This window comes from Choloepus didactylus, chromosome 9 (assembly GCF_015220235.1).
Source record: "Choloepus didactylus isolate mChoDid1 chromosome 9, mChoDid1.pri, whole genome shotgun sequence".
NCBI lineage: Eukaryota > Metazoa > Chordata > Mammalia > Pilosa > Megalonychidae > Choloepus > Choloepus didactylus.
The window spans coordinates 119,659,540-119,678,307 of NC_051315.1; the positions used below are offsets into that span (position 1 = coordinate 119,659,540).

General features: G+C 39.5%; 1 protein-coding gene across 2 annotated transcripts in view; it reads right to left on the minus strand.

The window, feature by feature from the left end:
• Positions 1 to 3,757: 3,757 nt before the first annotated feature.
• Positions 3,758 to 18,768, minus strand: part of IRS1 (insulin receptor substrate 1) — a 56,685-nt gene continuing 41,674 nt past the window's right edge. For both annotated transcript variants that reach the window (XM_037848464.1, XM_037848465.1), the window contains exon 2: positions 3,758 to 4,777. The gene's annotated coding sequence lies outside the window, so the exon portion shown is untranslated. The remainder of the gene's footprint in view (positions 4,778 to 18,768) is intronic.

Consider the following 18,768-nt stretch of genomic DNA (forward strand, 5'->3'; position numbering starts at 1 on the left):
CTTAATCTCTTAAAATAGTTTTCTTTAATATACTCGGCCATTGAAAAGTCTACTGAAGAGGGACAGGATGAGGCAAACCTATCTGTTCCAAAATCATTTATTAAAGTATGTTAAATGGTGTACATTGCTCTGACCCAATCAAATGCCCCAGGAAATTTTAATTGGCGGTTTCTGTTTCATGTCCCATAATTGATGACATTAAGGATCACTAACATTCAAATCCATGAATTCATTTAGACAGTTTTCTTTAATTAATGATGAAGACACTACAGTTCTAAGTACCAGACAGAATTAGGACAAAAAAAAAAAAAAAAAGAAAAGAAAAAAAAAAGAAAAGAAGCATAACGCTATAAAGAAAACTCGGAAAAACCCAAACACTTCTAAATAAAAATATATAACTGAACTGGTACCCATTACGTATATACATAATACATGTTATACACACATATACAATAAATGTTTTGGTAGCAATACAGACAGACCATGCATTGGTCTTTTTGTACACAAATGAAGTAGCACCTTGAGCAGCACCACTATCTTAAGATGATAAACCAAACTGCACATACATTAAATGAAAATATGTATGTATTTAATTTAGCCCACCTTGCAGCCAAGAGGTGTAAGGAAAGAATTGTAAGAAAAATTGTTCCAGGAACTACATTCTCAAACCAATAGCAAAATTCTAAAAAGAAAAAAAAAAAAACCCACTAAAGATGTCTAGGCAAATACAGACACGGTTTCCTGTTTACTGAATTTGTCCTATCATATGGCATGTTGGTTAACACTGGGGAAATTAACAGCATAAACGAAGAGAGAGAGAAGCCAGGTGAGTGGCAAAAGTCTGTAATACCAGGTATCTTGGTGTGTATATCACAAATGCCAGGTGTCAATCAACTAGGAAAGGAAGATGACTCTCCATCTAAGTCATACATTTCTAATCATTTTAGCTAATTATAAGCTCTTTTTTAATGATAAATTCCTTAAGAGTTGGTCAAGCACCTTCTAGATTGTTCTACCTTTCTACCTCCTTCCAGCACCTAACTTGATGCTCTAGTTGCAAGTAGTGAGAGTCATCAATCATAGTGTCTGACCCATACATTCTCTATCTACAGGCAGGAGACTGGTTTTCAGAGCTAAGGCAGTGCCTCCAAGATTTTTCCTGGTGTGGCTGCGGAAATGATTAAAGGCACCTGTGTTTAATCCTCCATGTTCTACTGACTACAGGAAGGTTGTTTTTGCTCTCCAGAACTAAGCTCACAGACTGGAGATCTTTCCCTTAGTAAAAACAAGGTGATACCTCTCATATCCCTAAAAATGCATGTTTCTTCCTCTCAAGTCTCTCAGCAGTCTACACAAATGTAGTATTGCCGTCAACTAACGTTCATGGTGTTGTTGGAGCACTAACTCCGTCAAGTCACTGCTGATGAGCTGTTTTCATGTTTGGCTTCCACCCATTTTCCTTTGCGTGCCTTCCAAACGGTCCTGGCCCTCCCCGGTGAAGGTCTTAACTCCCAGTACCTCTGGTTTCAGTGTCTCCTTGTGCGATGGGCTGACCCAGAGCTCTGCCAATTCTGCCTGAGCCTGAGGGCGGGATGGCAGCTACCAGCAGTCAGAACATTTCACGTCCGTACCATTTCCCATGGCTCTTATTGTCAGTGGATAATGACTCCCCCAGTCCCATTTTAAACCACCTACAGTAAATCAAATTAAAGTTTCCAACTACATGGCATATAGCATTTAAGATACAAGACAGAATAAAACAGGGCTTAAGCGTAAGACTTTGAATGTCTCAAATTTAAAGGACAGCTAGGAGACAAAAGCGAGGGAAAAAGAGGTTAAAAATTTCTACTTCTGGCTAGATGATTTTTAGTAACTCCATTTTCTCAGTCCATCTAGATTAGTCAAGAGTCCCTGACCTTTGAAAGTTAGCAAGAAACGGCCACAAACGTAACATCAGTACTGATTTGTCATTGTTGACTCATGTGGCTGATCATTAATAGATTCTCTTCACTTCTAGCTGGTTCTAGTCCCATTCTTTGGCCCAGAAGGAAGATATCATCGAAGTCATGAAACGTGTTTGTTCTTTTCACAAGGGACAATTTTAAAAGTCTGCCTAAGTCTCTATGAAAGAATGCTGCTAAAGGTTGGTCTCATGAAAAAAAGCCACAACGTCTAGGTTATCCAGAGGGCACCAGAAACTCATTATTGTAAGTCCTTGGTTGACCTACAAATACTTTGAAATGGATGAAAGGCAACTTTCCTCAACAGAAACTGAACACAAGGGCTTAGCAGCTGATGTGGCTCAAAGTAAACCCTTTGTGGAGGCAGAGCATGAGTTCCTGCCTTGAGTATCAACAACTTTTGGTTTTAAATCAGTAAAGTTTGATACCCCCATCAAACCCAGTTCAGGGCCCACTAGAAGCATCTTAAATAAGAACTTTATACCTTTCTGCTCTTTGACCCAATAAAGTGATAGGGAAATAGAAACCAAGAGATGTACTTTCCAGTCTGTTCACTTCTGTTCTCACCCAAAATATTTTGATAATTCCACCTATAGAGGTATCTTGGTAATACATATTCAAAGTTTAGGTTCCTTGAGAAATAAAACCAGCCTTCTAAGAAAATGGTTTGAGGTGACTTTGTTCATTGATTTAACTACTTGAGTCCTCAATAGAAGAGAGCAAGGCAGCTTGCTTTCTTCCTACACTGTCAGAATACTTGAAAAATGAAAGTTAGTTTGACCAAGAAAGTCCTTTTTACAAAAAAGGAGAAAAGAAAACCTTTTGTATCAGATTTTCCAAATTGGTAGTGTTCTCTAACAGGAAACGATGTAATTCAGCAAGTTCTTTGAAAACAATGGATTCTTATGACTACAGACCTATTTATTTTAGATATTGATGAGCATGCAAACGATTAAAATCTGCAACAGTGAATGTTGTATAGCAGTCTGTGAGGTACATGCCATCTGGTTGAATGAAGAGTAACCCAGGACTCAGCCTTTTATTTCCACTCCCTTTTGAATAGAGCAGGGACCCTATGTTGGTGATCTGGGAGTACTGGCCACTGCAATGGAATCCAGGCCCAGCCCCTTCTTTGTAGCCCCACCTCGACCCAGGGGGCACAACCCTTCAGAAAAAGAAAATTTTGCTCCTTCCCTCTGTAGAGTTGGAAATTCCTGATGGAGAGTTTCCACTGATGCCAAGGGAGCCTGATATCTGCATGAATTCACTTAACCATTAAGAAGGTTCCTGGTAAAAAGATGAAAAATTCTGTAAGCAAAAAATTTTGTAGACAATATCCACAAATAGGTTCACTGCCATTTCCATTTTCATATGGAAAAATTCCAAGATGTGTATACTTTGCAAACTTGAAAAGAATTAACATTTTTACTGCTGGCTAGATGTTTCAATAGCAGGTTATTTATGCTTTTATGTGCTCTCTGTAAACTGTCTTTTATTAACTAAGCACTAATAGGCCAGTACCCACCAGGGCAAATGAGCCAATTATATCCAGTTAAATAAGGTAACACTGGAAGTCCTCAGAAAACATGAGATAAAGGTCTTAAGGAAAGTGACATGCAGCCCTGTTTAGATTAAAAAAACACTTTCCGGAACTTTAATTTCTGGGTAGCAAGCACTAATTTGTTTTTACCATCTGTTTCAAGATAATGCAGGAAATAAAGTATCAGAATGTGTGCACAGAAAAAAAAAATGGAGGGAATAGTGCAGAAAGCTTACAGAAGGGGGAGAAGAAAAGATCAACAGTATGTAGTTTATTATGAATAGAAAGAAATTTCCAGAATTTACAAACACCCACATTGTTCATTCCAAAGAGAGCTTTTGATTTAAAGGGATCACCCATGTCTCCTTTTTTACAGTATACACAAGGAAGACTTTGATTTCCTTTACTTATAATTTTGCTTCCACTCAATTGCCAATTTTAAGCTGACACTTGAGAATACCCAGTAGAATACATCCTTCTTCAGTTTAATTAACATGGCCTATTGTCTTACAGGAAAAGTACAAAATTAAGATTAATTCTTGTAAGGAACTCATCTCAACATCAGGATTATATTACAGGAGATAGCATCAGTATATATAACTATACAGTTGAGAACCATCTATGACACTATGATTCTTATTATATTATTTTTCTGAATTACAATCTTAAAACAAGGATTGTACCCTATTCTACTCTTCTTAGCCTTGTTTTAAGCCATTGCTCCACTCTTTACAACAAAACATTGTATACCTCAGTTCCACATCCAAAAAAAAAAAAAAAAATGTTCCGTAAGAAAAGAAGTTACATTTTAATTAAAAAAATTACACATATAAATCAAAAACCTATGTTAAATATTTAATACTCTCTCCACCCAACAGTTCTGTATGTAATAATTTACAACGATGCTTTTTCGTACACAATTTCAGCAGCAGATGAAATATATCTTGCAAATGCACGGAGAGTAAACCCATTCTCTCGTGGTGTGATGGTGGGCACATCAGCTCACTGTAGCCAGCTAAGTCCTTAAGGTTGAAGACGAAGTTTATGCAGACTCATTGTTCCGGTGTCACAGTGTTTTTTTGCTTGGCACAATAGAGAACGTGCAGTTCAGTCAAAGAACTCCTGAGGATTGTATAAAGTAAACAAACTGAAACGGATGCATCGTACCATCTATGGAGGGGAGCATGTGAGGTCCTGGTTGTAAATCATGAAATATTTAGAGTCTGGGTACCCATGAGTTTAAGGAGGTTTTGCTGAGGTCATGTAGGTCTTCATTCTGAGAAGGAAAAAGAAAGAAGTGATCACCATGGGCATCTCAAAGTGTACTTCCAATCACTCATGTAAGGCTCTACTTTAAAACAAGTTTGTGCCAGATAAACTGGTTACAGGCACGAACAGTGCTATGTACCTAAAGAAAATCAACAAGCTCTCTTTAACCTTTTTCTTTTTCAATGCAAGAGTCTAAAACAATCATGAAATACAAGTGGTCAATATTAAATCCGTAAACACATCAATGTGTTCTGGACATTTCGGATGTTTAGCTATGCAAAAAAAAAACAAAATAATTTGATGTTCTTATAACTGAAGCAACCATGTACATTGCAGCTACTGAGCAAACTACTGCAAAATATGGCAAACAGGTTGCAGTCAGCCTAGGCTTGACCTTCTGTTGGTTAAAATTCAACAGCAGATTTTAGAATTTGAAGTGCAGTGCTTAACTACATAATCTGAAATAATTTTTTAAATGTGAAATTGTTCGCCATAAGAATTTGGGATGCAAATAGAGATCCACAAAAAACAGACCTAGTTAATCAGCAAATAAAAGAGCAAGAAAGTGATTCAAATTTAGGTCTAATGCAAATTAATCATTTAGGCAGGAGCTCTTCAAGAGAAAGACCTCAAAGGAACCCTATCTATTCCACTTCAAAGAGGAGATACCTTTTCCAACCTCATAAGGCCTCTCTTTGGCTCTCAAGTATTAGACTGAATAGTCCTTCTGAGGCCCTTATTTTTCATGTATTTGGAAGTTATCTCTATATATGAATATACAGAGTGCCCTGCACGGTAAATGGCTCACAGTGGTAATCAACACATACTTGTCGAATGAGTAAATGGTTGCATTCAGTACTATGAAGGCTATGAAGGTGAATTCTGTCACATGCCCTGCCTTCTAGAAATTAGCAGCTCTTGAAGGTAAGCTCTTTTCATACACATAATACAACGTAGGAAAGGTTAAGTTCCATGCACAGGGAATAAAAATGCTAGATTCTCAGAGGAGGGAGAGAATCCTAGCTAGGAATTTAAGGGAACTACCTCACTGACACACTCGGCTTGGTTCAGAAGACAGGGAATAATTTGGGTGTGTGGGATTATAATTATATTACATTTTATATAATATTATATATTATATAATAGGGATTATATCTAAGTTGCTTCAGTGCTGCAGCTCTAGAGTTTAGCATAAGACCTAGCACACAACAGGTACTCAAAGAATATGAGCTGAGTGAATGAGGGGGAAAAGCATACTTCCTATCGAGGCCACATTATAAAACATGCCCAGGGATTGGAGACAGCCATGGACAGGCCAAGTGAAGGGTCTGTCTTCATCGAGTCACCAGGTATCCATCTGATGAAGGGTGGTAGAAATCAAATCTGCAAAGTTAGCCTGGGGTAGATGGTGAAGAACCTTGAATGACAGGCTAAAAAGTCTTTAATTACGAGGATGCCAAGGACATGCTTTGTTACATGATCAAGATGCTGCCAGCAGCTCACGAGCTTAGTGATGGATTCTGAAACTCACAATAGAAATGTGAACAATATAACTTTTTTCTCTCTCTCCCCTCTTGCCGGAGATTATGGTGGGGATCAGTCAGCATTGGCTATTTACGTGATGCCTTTTGTGTAAACTGAAGTTTACACCAAATGAGGATTCTAGTTTTATGAGGAGATTTCTGTTTATTTTTAAATATTAACTCTGCCTCTCCAAGAGGTAAACAGTCTATTTGTCTACTTACAAATAAAGATTGGACATGGAGACACCAGTGTAAAACCAACCAACCAACCAACCAACCAAATAAACAAACAAAAACACTCCAGGCTTATCCCTTTAATTGCCAGAGAAACAGATTTACTTTGTGTGGCATCATCAAGCGAAAGGAAAGTGCATCCTTTCAACGGCTGTGTGGTATGCTGTGAAACTTCCCAGAGAAGGCTCTCACAGATCTCTTATTTACTTTCAACTTTCTCCTGAATTCATAATGCAGGCTATCAGAATGTGCCTTCCAGAGTATCTAGATACAGCTTAACTCAGCGGCAGGACTCTGGGTTTAGAACTGGGCAGTCAGGCCAGACTTCATCAAAAAGCTTGAGACAAACAAAGAGAGCACCTGATATAAAGTGGGGGAAAAGCAAAGCGCACACGGTAGGCTTTTCACGTCACATCTGGCTCTCATCCAGAAGGGCTGAACGAACAGCTTCTCACAGGAACAAACTGTACCCGGTTTTATCATCACATGTGCCAACCCGCATGGCGGCACAAGGGCAGGGATTGGGGGCCCTGCAAGGAGGAAAAAAATATGGCTGCACCATGTACTGAAACCTATCACTTGGGGCTATTCCGAAACCCTCTCTGTAATTTTCCACAAGTATGCTCAAAGAACAGGAAATAAAGGGAAATATCAATTCCATCGTGTACCTTCTCTCCACATTCTTAACACATGACTTTTAAAAGCCCTTTGTCATAAACCCTGATCAACACATGTCACAGCTACAAAAGCTACCTATTGGTGCCACATCTACCTAGGAGTTATAAAAACGTGGGAGGAAATGTTCACAGGGAAGGGATGGGAGCAGGAGGCAAAAAAACAAGTAATAGAAGCCTGGAAATTTTTAAAGGAAAAGTGAAGTCCAATTCTGTTTGTCTTTGTACAAGGGTATGTGAAGTGTGTATGTACATAAAGCTTAGCTATAAGAAATGACATAGATTTTTAACAGACATCCTCAGTGGGAACTGCCCTTCAAAGCAGCCACCTTGGGAGCTGCATACTTATTCCCATCATGCAGCCATTGTTGGGGCATTTTTGGAATGCCTTCTCAAGTTCCCATTTCTTTTTTGCAACCGCCTTCTCGGCCTTGGGCATATTCCTTTGAATGGTCTTTATAGCAGCCAGTCCTGGCCCTCTGAGGGCACATTTGATCTTTGGAGACAGCCAAAAAGCTTTTAGAGCCAAATATGGTGAAGAAAGGGGCTGATTAAGCTGCCTAATGGTTCCCAGCGAGGTATTATCTAAGGTCAAAGAACTCCAAAAGTGAAGTTCCAAAAACACAGTCGTTCCTGGTAGTCGCACTGATGAGTTTTATTTATTTATTTATTTTGGAAAAAAAAGTCTCATGACTTTATAGACATCTCCACATACACACTTAATTGGACTTTTAAGTTCATCTGTCTATATGCCTGCATCTACATACTTGCAGTCAAGAACAGCTGAACTTGAATAAAGCAACTCACTTGAAGAAATACAAACATGAATATATACATTTTTGTAACCTGTTTAAAATATGTATAAAAAACAACAACAACAGTAACCACACTAGAGTTCTGCAGTTATTCAATTCAATACACATCATTGAGGGACAAACACAAATACAATAATAAAGACCATAATAAGCACTGAGTAACGAAGACATGAGTTTAAGGCACTTTATCTATATAAACCCGACTGGTTCCCACCAACCATATGCGGCAACTATTGCTATGATGTTTTACAAATGCAAAAAGTCATTTGTAACATGCATACACCGGAAACAAAAAAGCAAAATGTTTCCTTGGAGAAGGCGCTGTACAAATGTCACATAGAGTGATATTCCTGTGATATATTCTCTCCAGTTGACATCATTGGGGAATAACTTCTGCACCCGGAATTATAATGTACCTGTCATGAGATTTAGTGGCAGGAAATGACATTTTGACAAAATTTCTTCGCCACATCAGTACCTACTATTCCTCTTCTCGTGCATCTTCTTGTAAGATAAAACCCACCTCATGCTGTTGCCAGTAATAAAACATGTACTTTTTAAAGAATTATCAAATAAGTCAACACATGAGCAACGTACTAGAAACCTATGGATTACTGTGTTTTGACATCTACATAGGAGTTTACATCTTCCAGACAATACCTACTTAAAGTATGCCTCCTGGAGCTGCAAAACAGAGACAAGCCTTGTGCTTCCTTTCACATCCTTTCAGCCTACTCACTGGACTTTACTCTGAAAGCAGCAGAACACTGTAAAATTATCATTTACGTACAACGGGAAGAAGGGTACCATGTCCGGAATGCATTCTTAGTCAAAACCATAGACTAAAAGTTTTTATCTTGTTTTATGTCTTGAAATTTCCTGCCAATTTTTTTCAGTAAAGCACAACATAATAATAAGTATCTGTTGTTAACTAGTAGCTTCTAATTTTGCCAAGGAAATAGGAGTACAATATTATAAGTTGCTCAGCTACCGTTATATACTACAACCTAGCCAGAAAGTAACATTTTCTCATCCACCTGTGCTTTAAATGCTGACCAATTTTTTCAACCTCCCTGTTATACCATCCCTTTTCCCATCCTTCTAATCCACTGCATTTGAAGAGAAGCATGGTGTCATTCTGAAAGTAGAAAAAGCCTCAGGCTTCCTGGCTTTAAGCAAGGATCTTTAAGGGAAGGGCACAGGCAAAATATTTGGAAGAACCATGAGGGGAGAAGGATTCCCCTGAGAGGAGAAAAAAGATTTCCTTGGACTAGGAGTAGAGGAGGAAAAGGTGGAAAGGCTTGAGGGCAGAGAAGCGGGGGAGGGGTAGCCCAGTATCTTATAAAGGTGGTGACTTCCGGGCTGTGACACCCCCCTATGTATCAGGCCTGTCGATTTCCTATTTCGCCCAACGACAGTCAACCACACACCACTACTACCACAACCACCAATCCCAATTCCGTTCTTCAGGTCCTCTTGACCTCATTCCCATTTCAGAGATAAAGGAATACTTCTTTACGCAGATGCAATTAGTTAATGATGTCAACGCTCATTAAGAGCACTAATTAAGAGCACTAATTTAGAATGCTTGCACAGTATAGCCCTTCATAAAACACTGTGAAAGTACTCTGTAAGCATACACAAATTTGGTAAAAGGGCTCAGTAAAAAAAAAAAAAAAAGTCATCTGTATCAAATACCTTTATAGTTCTGGTAGTACATAGCTGTTTCTCATTTTAACACTCACACTATAAAATATGAGATGGAAAAAATGAGACTACCGATTCATCTGATAAACTGTAAAATCCTTAATAAAGGAATTTCCTGGTTTAAAGTCTGGATCTACCATCGGGGTTAGATGGAAGCATCTAGGATGAAGCAGCAATAGCTCAGCCCAGCTGTTAGATATGGTAACCACTCAAGCGAAAAGTAAAGAAAAGTTAAATCCAGAGAGCCTCAAGTTTGGGACACTCAAAAAGAATCTCTCTCTTTGAAAGATACAGCTGGAAGGTGTAAGGGCAAACGGAGGACTTTGGGAAAGGACAAACTTAAGTGGTGAAAAAAAGTATTTTCAGTGTCCATAGTCCACCCCTTCCATAATCACTCTCCCTCCCAAAAAATTCAAGTTAGGATTGAACTAAAATTAGAGAAAAGACCAAGATGTTTGTTACTTCAACTTGAAAGGAGAAAGCCATGTTAGCTAAAGAAAGGAAACCAAAATCTTTAAAAATAGGCCAGAAGTGGGCTGGGAAGACTCGGTTTTGTGGTCTTGAATGGCAAAGGATAACCACCCTGCTGAGCCAGTGCTTGAATGGAGCTGCTTAAAGAGCACTTATGCCGGGTGCAAGTCACACGGGAGAGGGCTGGTGAAAATAACAAGGTCGCTGGCCAGACGCTCGAGGGCGCTGGGTTGCCAAGGAAGAAAATTCAGGCAGCGCTGCCAGCATGTTGAGAGGCCATCTCGCTCCAGTTCCCCTTTTGTCCCAACGAAGGCCCTTCTGGCATGGCTGGTGACTTCAGGAGACCACCAGCGAAGAAAGGCACGTGTATTATGAAAAGGCAAGGCGAGCAGGAGTGGCCGGAGGGGCGACCACAAAAGGCAGACGGGGGCTCTGGAAACTTTCAAAGATGGCTAGGGAGTTATAGAGAAAACAGACTTCAAAAACAAGAGAAAAGAAAACATTGTTCTCTATCATTAAAAGCATTCTGTTAATGATATAATAAGGAAATTGAATAAACATTTAGAAATCTTTTAAGCCAAAGTATAATCACTTTGGTTATTTCCCATTCTTTTTATTAACATGGAGGATGCAGATAAGTCAAAGATAAAGAAAATGGTGTCAAAGGCATAGCAGCCACCCCCCCCAATAAAATGTAAGTCAAAATGTCCCAAATCTCCTTTCTACCCATATTATAATATGTCCCCATAATAGATATATGACAGAGTCATGGTAGAAGAACTCAGAAAAACAATCCTTCTACATTTTGAGTTCTGAACTGTGGGACAGGAAGCTTTAATTTTAACCGAGTTCAACCAAAACAAACCTGTTATGCAAGACATTAAAGTAACATGATATAATCTTCCCTACCTGAGTAAGGAAGTCATAAAAGTCAGTCTTTCTTCTGCTTTCATGGGAGCTATTTCTGCAGTACATTCTCTCTCATAGGAATTACATTCAATTCTGCGTTTATATTGTAATTTCACATCCGTTTTTTTGTGTAGTGTTCAGAAATGCAGGATATAGGTTTTATAAGTCTGGCTTTGATACAAACCAGTAGACATAAATGAAAATCACAGCTAAGTTTACAATGTGGTGTAGAGATAGTAAAAAAGTGTTTGTAAACCCATATCTGTATTTAGGCCAATGGGAATCGACCAGATCTATTCCCAATACCTTTATATTTTCTCTATTAAACACTAAATGGATTTCACATTCTAAGCTCTCTCCCTGGAGTCTTATCATAAATTGCTTCAAGAAAGCAAGTGCCTGCTTTTACTTTGGAGCAACCATTGTTTCTTATCAACCATTGCCAGTTTTTCCACGCTAGCACATAAACGGGGAGTGGAACACGCGTTTGCAGAGCTGGTCCCACGTCTGCAGCAGGCTGAGGTAAGGATCATTAATGTCACTGACATCACTTTTGGCAGCCAGAGAAAAGGGAAAACCTGTGTTTAATCTATTTCCTACTCACCACAAGTTTCAGCCGGAGTCCCCGATAATATGGGTTGTGGTTGACTTTATGGAAGAATTTGGTAATGCCGGAAAAATGTACTGAACTAAACAAGCATCTTTAAAAGAAACCACGAGGTACCCCAGCTGTGTGGCCCTGATTGCCTCCCCCTTAAGTTTCTTGCTCTTAAACTGGTTTAACAGATGACAGAGCCATGGTTCCTGTTAAGGTCAAACTCAGTGGAAGACTTTTCCTGCTACAGGCATCTGATTAACATCTCCTGGAAACCGTCACTTTAAATCACAAGCAAAGGGCTTTTAGGCTTTGTTTTCCTTCGTGACTTTAGGAGAATACCAAGGAAAAATGTTGGGAAGAATTTAATCCAGGATTCTTTGAAGTTAAGTGAACTGTTCTTTAAAGAGAAAAAGGTGGTCTAAATAATGAAAGAATGTTCTTTCAATTGAAACTGGTCACAAATATGTAAGTATATGGCTCATATTTCAAATGCATTCAACCTACAATTCTCATTCATTTTGCCTTAAGAATTCTTACTAAAGAAATACAAGTCATCAAGATTTCTGAGCTAGGAGAGTGATTCTTAAATAAAATTCAATGTTAAGGAGTATGGAAAAATGTACCAGTCATCTTAGACCACCGAAGGTCATGGGTGGCTCCCATATTTAATTGGATTATGTCAAAGATAAGCTATAACTGTTGCTTGCAATAAAGTAACACAATAAATGTGTGTTTCCCTTGAGTTGCCACTACCTGAGTGAAAAGTGAGTAACCTGGATGCAATTTTGAATTCTAAAAATGTAATTTAGGAAATTCAACCAAAAAGGGGCTATTTTGAGAATGAAGGGGGAACTATTACACTGCCTGTTAGGCTTTTTAAAGACATCAATTATGTTTAATTCAAAACTTACTTCCAAACTAAATTTTAAAAAAGAGACCTACACAACTTACACGATCTCTTCGCTTGTTCTTTTTCTCTGTGACTGTGGGCAAGTTATTCACCTGCCCAAATCCCAATGTTTTCATCTGTTATGAGGGAATAATAGTACCTACTTCCTAGTGTCTTCATTAAGATTAAATGAGATAATCCATGAAAAGTTCTTATCATCACTGTATATAATAATAAGCACTCAAACATTAGTTCTTATTGCAACTATTACCATTGGGAAGAACTAGAACTCCTTGGATCTCACATCTTCTCCTGATACCTGAAAACACCACATTCCAAAAAGCAGAGGTGGAACTAGCAAGCAAGAGTGCATCCAAAGACCAGACGGGAGCCAAGGACTGGAGCTGAAGCTAAGAAGATTAGTACATGTTTGAGGAAGAGAGCAAAGTTATTTCAGCGGGGAAGTGGCATGGGAAAATGCCAGAACAACAACAAAAAAATGGTATAGGTCACGGTATGAAAGCTGAAAAACGACCCTGAACAATTTTACACAAAGACCTGCCTACCCACATAGAGAACAGCAGGAGTTGATATGTTAAATATTAAGACAGATACCACCAGCTTATATTTGAACGGATCCTAAACTATTGCTATCTACAGGAACACCATCAAAAGGCCACTCCTGTTGCTTTACCAGAAGAAATTAGAAGCATGAATCCCATCCTTTCTGAGTCAGCTAAAGAGACTTTCAAATGCTACACGAAAGGATTTAAGAATTCTCAATAGGCTTATATGGATGTTCAGTGAGTTTCTCAAGAACTATTTCCAGGTTCTAAAGCCTGTTTATAATTGTTGGGGGAGGAATTGGGTGGCTTTTGTTTCTGAATTTTTCCCTCCAGTCTCTCATCTGAAGACACTGAACAGGAGAGTGACACAGGCAGTCAAAACTGCCCAGGTAACTTGAAGAAAACCGAAATTGCTGTCAGATGCACATCTAATTGTCAGCAGCTGAAAGAGGAAGGGATAAAAATTTTAAAGATGATCTGAAATAATTGATAATGTACACACTGTATTTCTAAGGTCTTTGAAAGAGACAATGGTGCAGATTTCTCATTTACTGCAAACACTTCTTTTTTGTCTCATAGAAGTCAACATTCTCCTAGCTCACAAGAGGGGTTGGCCTTTTCACCCGCTGACCCCGAAGCTCCTAGTTCTTTGCTTTCCCCTTTCCTGTCTTACTTCCACTTTGTTCGTGTTCCTCTCTGTTTTCTCCATTGTCTGCCATTTCAGCCTTTTTCTTTTTAATTTGGAGAATGGCATTTGCTTAAAAGTTCCCTTAACAGCCTTTGGAATTAAATTGCATTGTGTTATTGTGGTGCTGAGTTGATTGTCTGGCTAAACTAGAAGCATCCTGGGGACAGCTGCTCCAACTCTTAGTTAAGAGCTGGTGACAAATCTTAACTAAGGTATCCTGGCTAAGAAATATTTGCCAGTGACTCCGAGGGGAAGACAGTCCCAAGGGAGATAAATGGGGTTTGTGAAGGTGACCTTCAGGTGCTGGAATGCTGGCCAGGGGTCATCGTGGCTTCAGCTGCAACATGCTCATTAGAGTAAACCTACTTTTTGCAGGGACCTTCTGGCCTCCAAGAATTTCACTGTATCTCTACAACAGTGGTCCTCCATTGGGGTGGGTGCAAGGAATTCTGCCCACCCCCCACCCTCTACTCCAGGGACATTTGGCAATGTCTGGAAATATTTTTGGCTGTCACAGCTGGGGGTGTGGATGCAGGGGAGATGCTACTGGCAACCAGTGGGTATAAGCCAGGGATGCTCCCAAACATCCTACAATACACAGGACAGCCCCCGCAGCAAAAATTATCTGACCCCAAATGTCAACAGTGCCAAGGTTGTATCACTATTGCCTTCTGGAACTGAGGAGGAGGCCACCAAACACAACCTGTCAATTGTTTTGGGGTATCCACACCAACTCTAGGTAGGAGTGTGAGGGAAGCGGCATTCATGTTTGCTGTTTCTGTTCTGCGGCCTTCTATCATTTCTGGGACTGCCACAACATGGCTTCTGTTTCCCAATGGGTGCCTCCCTGTGCTCCTGGCTCTTTCCCAATTTATTACGGTTGATTGAAACATCTCTGCAGAGTCTCATTCCCTCACAACCTTCTTGCTAGAGGACAGCTAGTTAATCTGATTAGCGAGTTTAAGCCCATGTTTTCACATGTCCCTCCTCCAGAGGAAACCAGGAACCTTCTGGCTGTAATGCTATAGCGAAGCAATGACTGAAGGGGGGGTGGACAGGTGTTATGGTACGCCAAGGCACCGGGGTCTGGAGAAGCCCAGCAGGGTGTCATGCTGCCCCATCTGTTCTGAGCACGAACAAGTGATCAGCCCACCAGGAAACCCACCTTCTAGTGCCCAGGTCTGTATCTTCGTGCAGCTGAGCCAGAATTTTCCGTATGATCCTGGACAAGTCATTTGACCACACTTTGCCTCCACAATTTAATAAAATGGAGAGAATACCTAACACCTGTGATCATTTGCAAAATTCAGTGAGATAACATGAGAGAAGGATATTGTGAACAAGAAGAAGACACTTCCCATATGTAACTTGTTACTGTTGGTCAGGCGAATTGACCTCAATATTTGAGAACAAAACATAATAATAAGGATTATGCAACTCTGTTCCAGAATTAGTTGACTTTTAAAACTAAATCTAATAATGTTCCTCTCCAAGAGGCTGCTCCTAAATCAATATACTGTTTCTTTTTCACTGTGTGAAATAAATACCCACTTGGAAGATGGTTTATTACAAAAAAAAAAAAAAAAAAAAAAACATTCAAAATTCAAGACTGAGATATAAAATTCCAGTTGCCTTTTGCCTTTTCTACGTATAGCATGTGTCCCTAGGAAGACACTTTAGGTCTGTTTTCCCTAAACTTAAACTTTATGAAAAATAGTGGGGGGTGGCAGATGAGCCCATATACTGTCATCAATGAGTGCATGGAGCTCAAAGTTCTAAAACTTAGACAATGAATGAACAGAAAAAGTAAACTGATTTCCAGGGGGTTAAATACATAGTTTTAAAAACTGAACCCTAAGGTACTGGTAATAAGAACAAATCCCCCCTAAATGTAACCACAGGAGGTGTTGTGGTCATGAAGTATGCTTTCTAGCCTGAGATGCTGACAAAACTCCTTCAAAATAAAACTGAACCACATAATTCCACCATTACTACTGTACAGTGACAGGCTATAAGTAACACTTAATTAACAGCACTCTCAGATGAGTAATAAAGACAAAAGAATATATAAATAATAGTGAGGATAAGGAGTATGTGTGTTCTTTTTTATTTTTAACTTCATTTGGAGTAATGAAAATGTTCTAAAATTGATTATGGTGATGAATGTACAACTGTATGATGATACTCTGAGCCACTGATTGTGTACTTCGGATAGATTATATGGTGTATGAATGAATATATCTCAATAAACTTGCATTAAAAAAAGAAAAACAAAACAAAACAGCCCTCTGATGAGCTTTGCTTAACTCTGCTCAAAGAATGCCAAAATTTTTTTTTCTGTTAAAACCATGTCAAAAATGGACAGTAGCCTTAGCTATTATTTCTCCACATTTTTCTTCAGTAACTATATAAGCGAGAGTTGTGACCAGGAAAACTTCCACACCAAGCCTTAAGCACCAGAGAAGCTCCTCTTTCTTCCTATCCTCCCATTCCAAGCCCTCCTCACTCCCAACCATCAGCAGCCCCCAACAGGGCCCTGGACACAGCCACTGACTTGCTCCACATCATTTCTTCTCAGATCTTCCCCAGAGAATTTCCAGTAGAAACAAAGAGGACTTCCCAGGGTATCAGGATGGGGGGGCAATCAGACCCTTGCTAATTTCCAACCTCTGAGGAACAGCTAGAGAAGGTCCAAAGGAAGAAGACTTGAGAACAATCTGAGATAAGCGAACAGGCTGGGACCCTTCACCTCGTGTCCTTCTCCCCCCACCTCTGACCTCTATAGTGGTTTACTAGCATTTCTTCTAGAGTTGGACCCAAGAAATAGAAGAACTTAACAAAAATTCACCTTAGCAAGTTTTCATCAACTAACAGTTCTATAAAGTGGGAAGGGAGGCTGGTACAATGACCAACCGAAATGAGCATCTGGATGACAATGATTTTAATTTTGGATGCCCAATTCCTATGACTACAGGTGACCTCAACTGGATAACCAAGTCACTGTACAAAGGGTTCATGGATTCATGAATGAATGGGACAATCACAGCAGTCCCAGGCCAGGTATTATGGGGACTTCCTGGATTCTGTGGTATTGTTTAGAGTTAGAACTGAGCTCATGAAACTGGTTGGTAGTGGCACCGAGATGGAATTTGGGGTCCCCTCACTACCAAAGCAGTGAGCTTTCTAATCACCCCATGAGCCATTCAAGTCTCAATAGCCCAACTATTTAGTAAAGCAAAATGATCCTAAAAGAAGAGAAAAGCGGGGTGATATGCAACACAAATACGTGCAAAGGAATATTCCTAACAGCCAAATCAGTCAAGTAGAAAACGGGGATTTCTACAGGTGAAAGGGGTAAATTTATAGCAAAAAAAAAAAAAAAAAAAAAAAGACAAGTCTCAAAAGACTACAGATTTATTGCAAATGAAGAATACACATTTTAACATTGTAGGTGTTAAATTAACAAGAATCTGAGATACAGAAATACTTGCTAGAAACCTTTCCACTGTGCTTAGTAATACCCAGGCCATTCTTAAGTACCATGTCTAGCTTTGTTCTCCACTGTCAGTACTACAGAACAGTGCAGAGAAAATAACCAGTTTATGGAAGGACAGAATAAAGCACTGCTTCCCAAACTTTAATGTGCTTACAATCTCCTGGGGCTCTTGTTAAAATGCAAATTCTGATGCATTAGTTCTGGGGTGGGCATTTCTAACCAGCTCCCTGAGTGATCCAATGCTGCTGGCCCTTGGACCATGCCTTGAGTAGCAAGGGAGTAAAGAACCTAAAAGGAAAGGGAAATGTGCTATTTAACTTATATACAAGAATAATACGAGGGCTTAACTGGAGGGCTTATAAGGAAGGCTGTACAATAAGCCATCTGTTCTCCATCTCTGTAGGGTAAATGGACTTAACTTGCAGAAACAGTTTTAAACTGAAATACGAAGAAAAATTTTCTGGGAGAAAAGGTTATACAAGAGTTAACTAGAGAAGAATGAGAAATTTCTGCCTTGGGGGCTCCTGAAAAACCAGAAGATCTGGATACCTGCAAAGACACTGGCGAAGATAACAATAGCTAGAATTCCTAAAAGACCCCCACTTTGTTATTCTTTTTACCTGATTGAGGCTCCAAGCCCAGGTGAAAGGATCAGAGACTGAGGCACTTGAATTAGGTAAAAGAGGACAGAAACTGTGAACCAATTCATTTCTATCTCTTTAAACAATGAATGCAGCTTACTTTGATATGTGGCAGTCACAGTCGAGAGGTGGGGCCATGTGTGTTACCTCAGACATGGATGATAGAACCAAAATAAAGAGGCATTCCCCACAATTCAATTAAATGCATACACCCTGCCCTACAACACTCTTTGACCAAATAAACCACAAGGCACAGATCGGAGGTTAGTTCCCAACTTGATGTCTTTATTATTTAAGGAGACCTGCAGGCAGTAAAAGCCAAACTGCCAATTCAGATCTCATCCCAGATAAATGAACAGAATCGAAATAAAAGTTAAGCATCTGCCCCAGTCTAAAACACCTTCAACTTTGAAATATCTAGAGTACTGGTATCAGATGGTGCTCCCATTCTCCATTATTAAGCCTCCATGATCTTTCTTAAGAATAAGGTGATTCTCACGCAGATATCTCATCCCCAAAACTGAAGGTGCTGGCAAAAGAAGATCCAGAATGAGCATTCTGTAAAAGCAGCAAAGCCATATGGGATCACAGGTATCGAAATTTGGAAAAACTAAAACATGAGCAACAAAGGATGATCTGTCTGTGAGATTAACTTGCATTCAGGTTAACAGACAGCAGCAAAACAATTTCTACAGGAAGGCAAACAGGCCCCGAGCCAACAGTGAGTCCTTCAGTCCTATTTATTAGGAAGTTGATTACAAGATTCCACTTTACTGTCAGTGAAGTT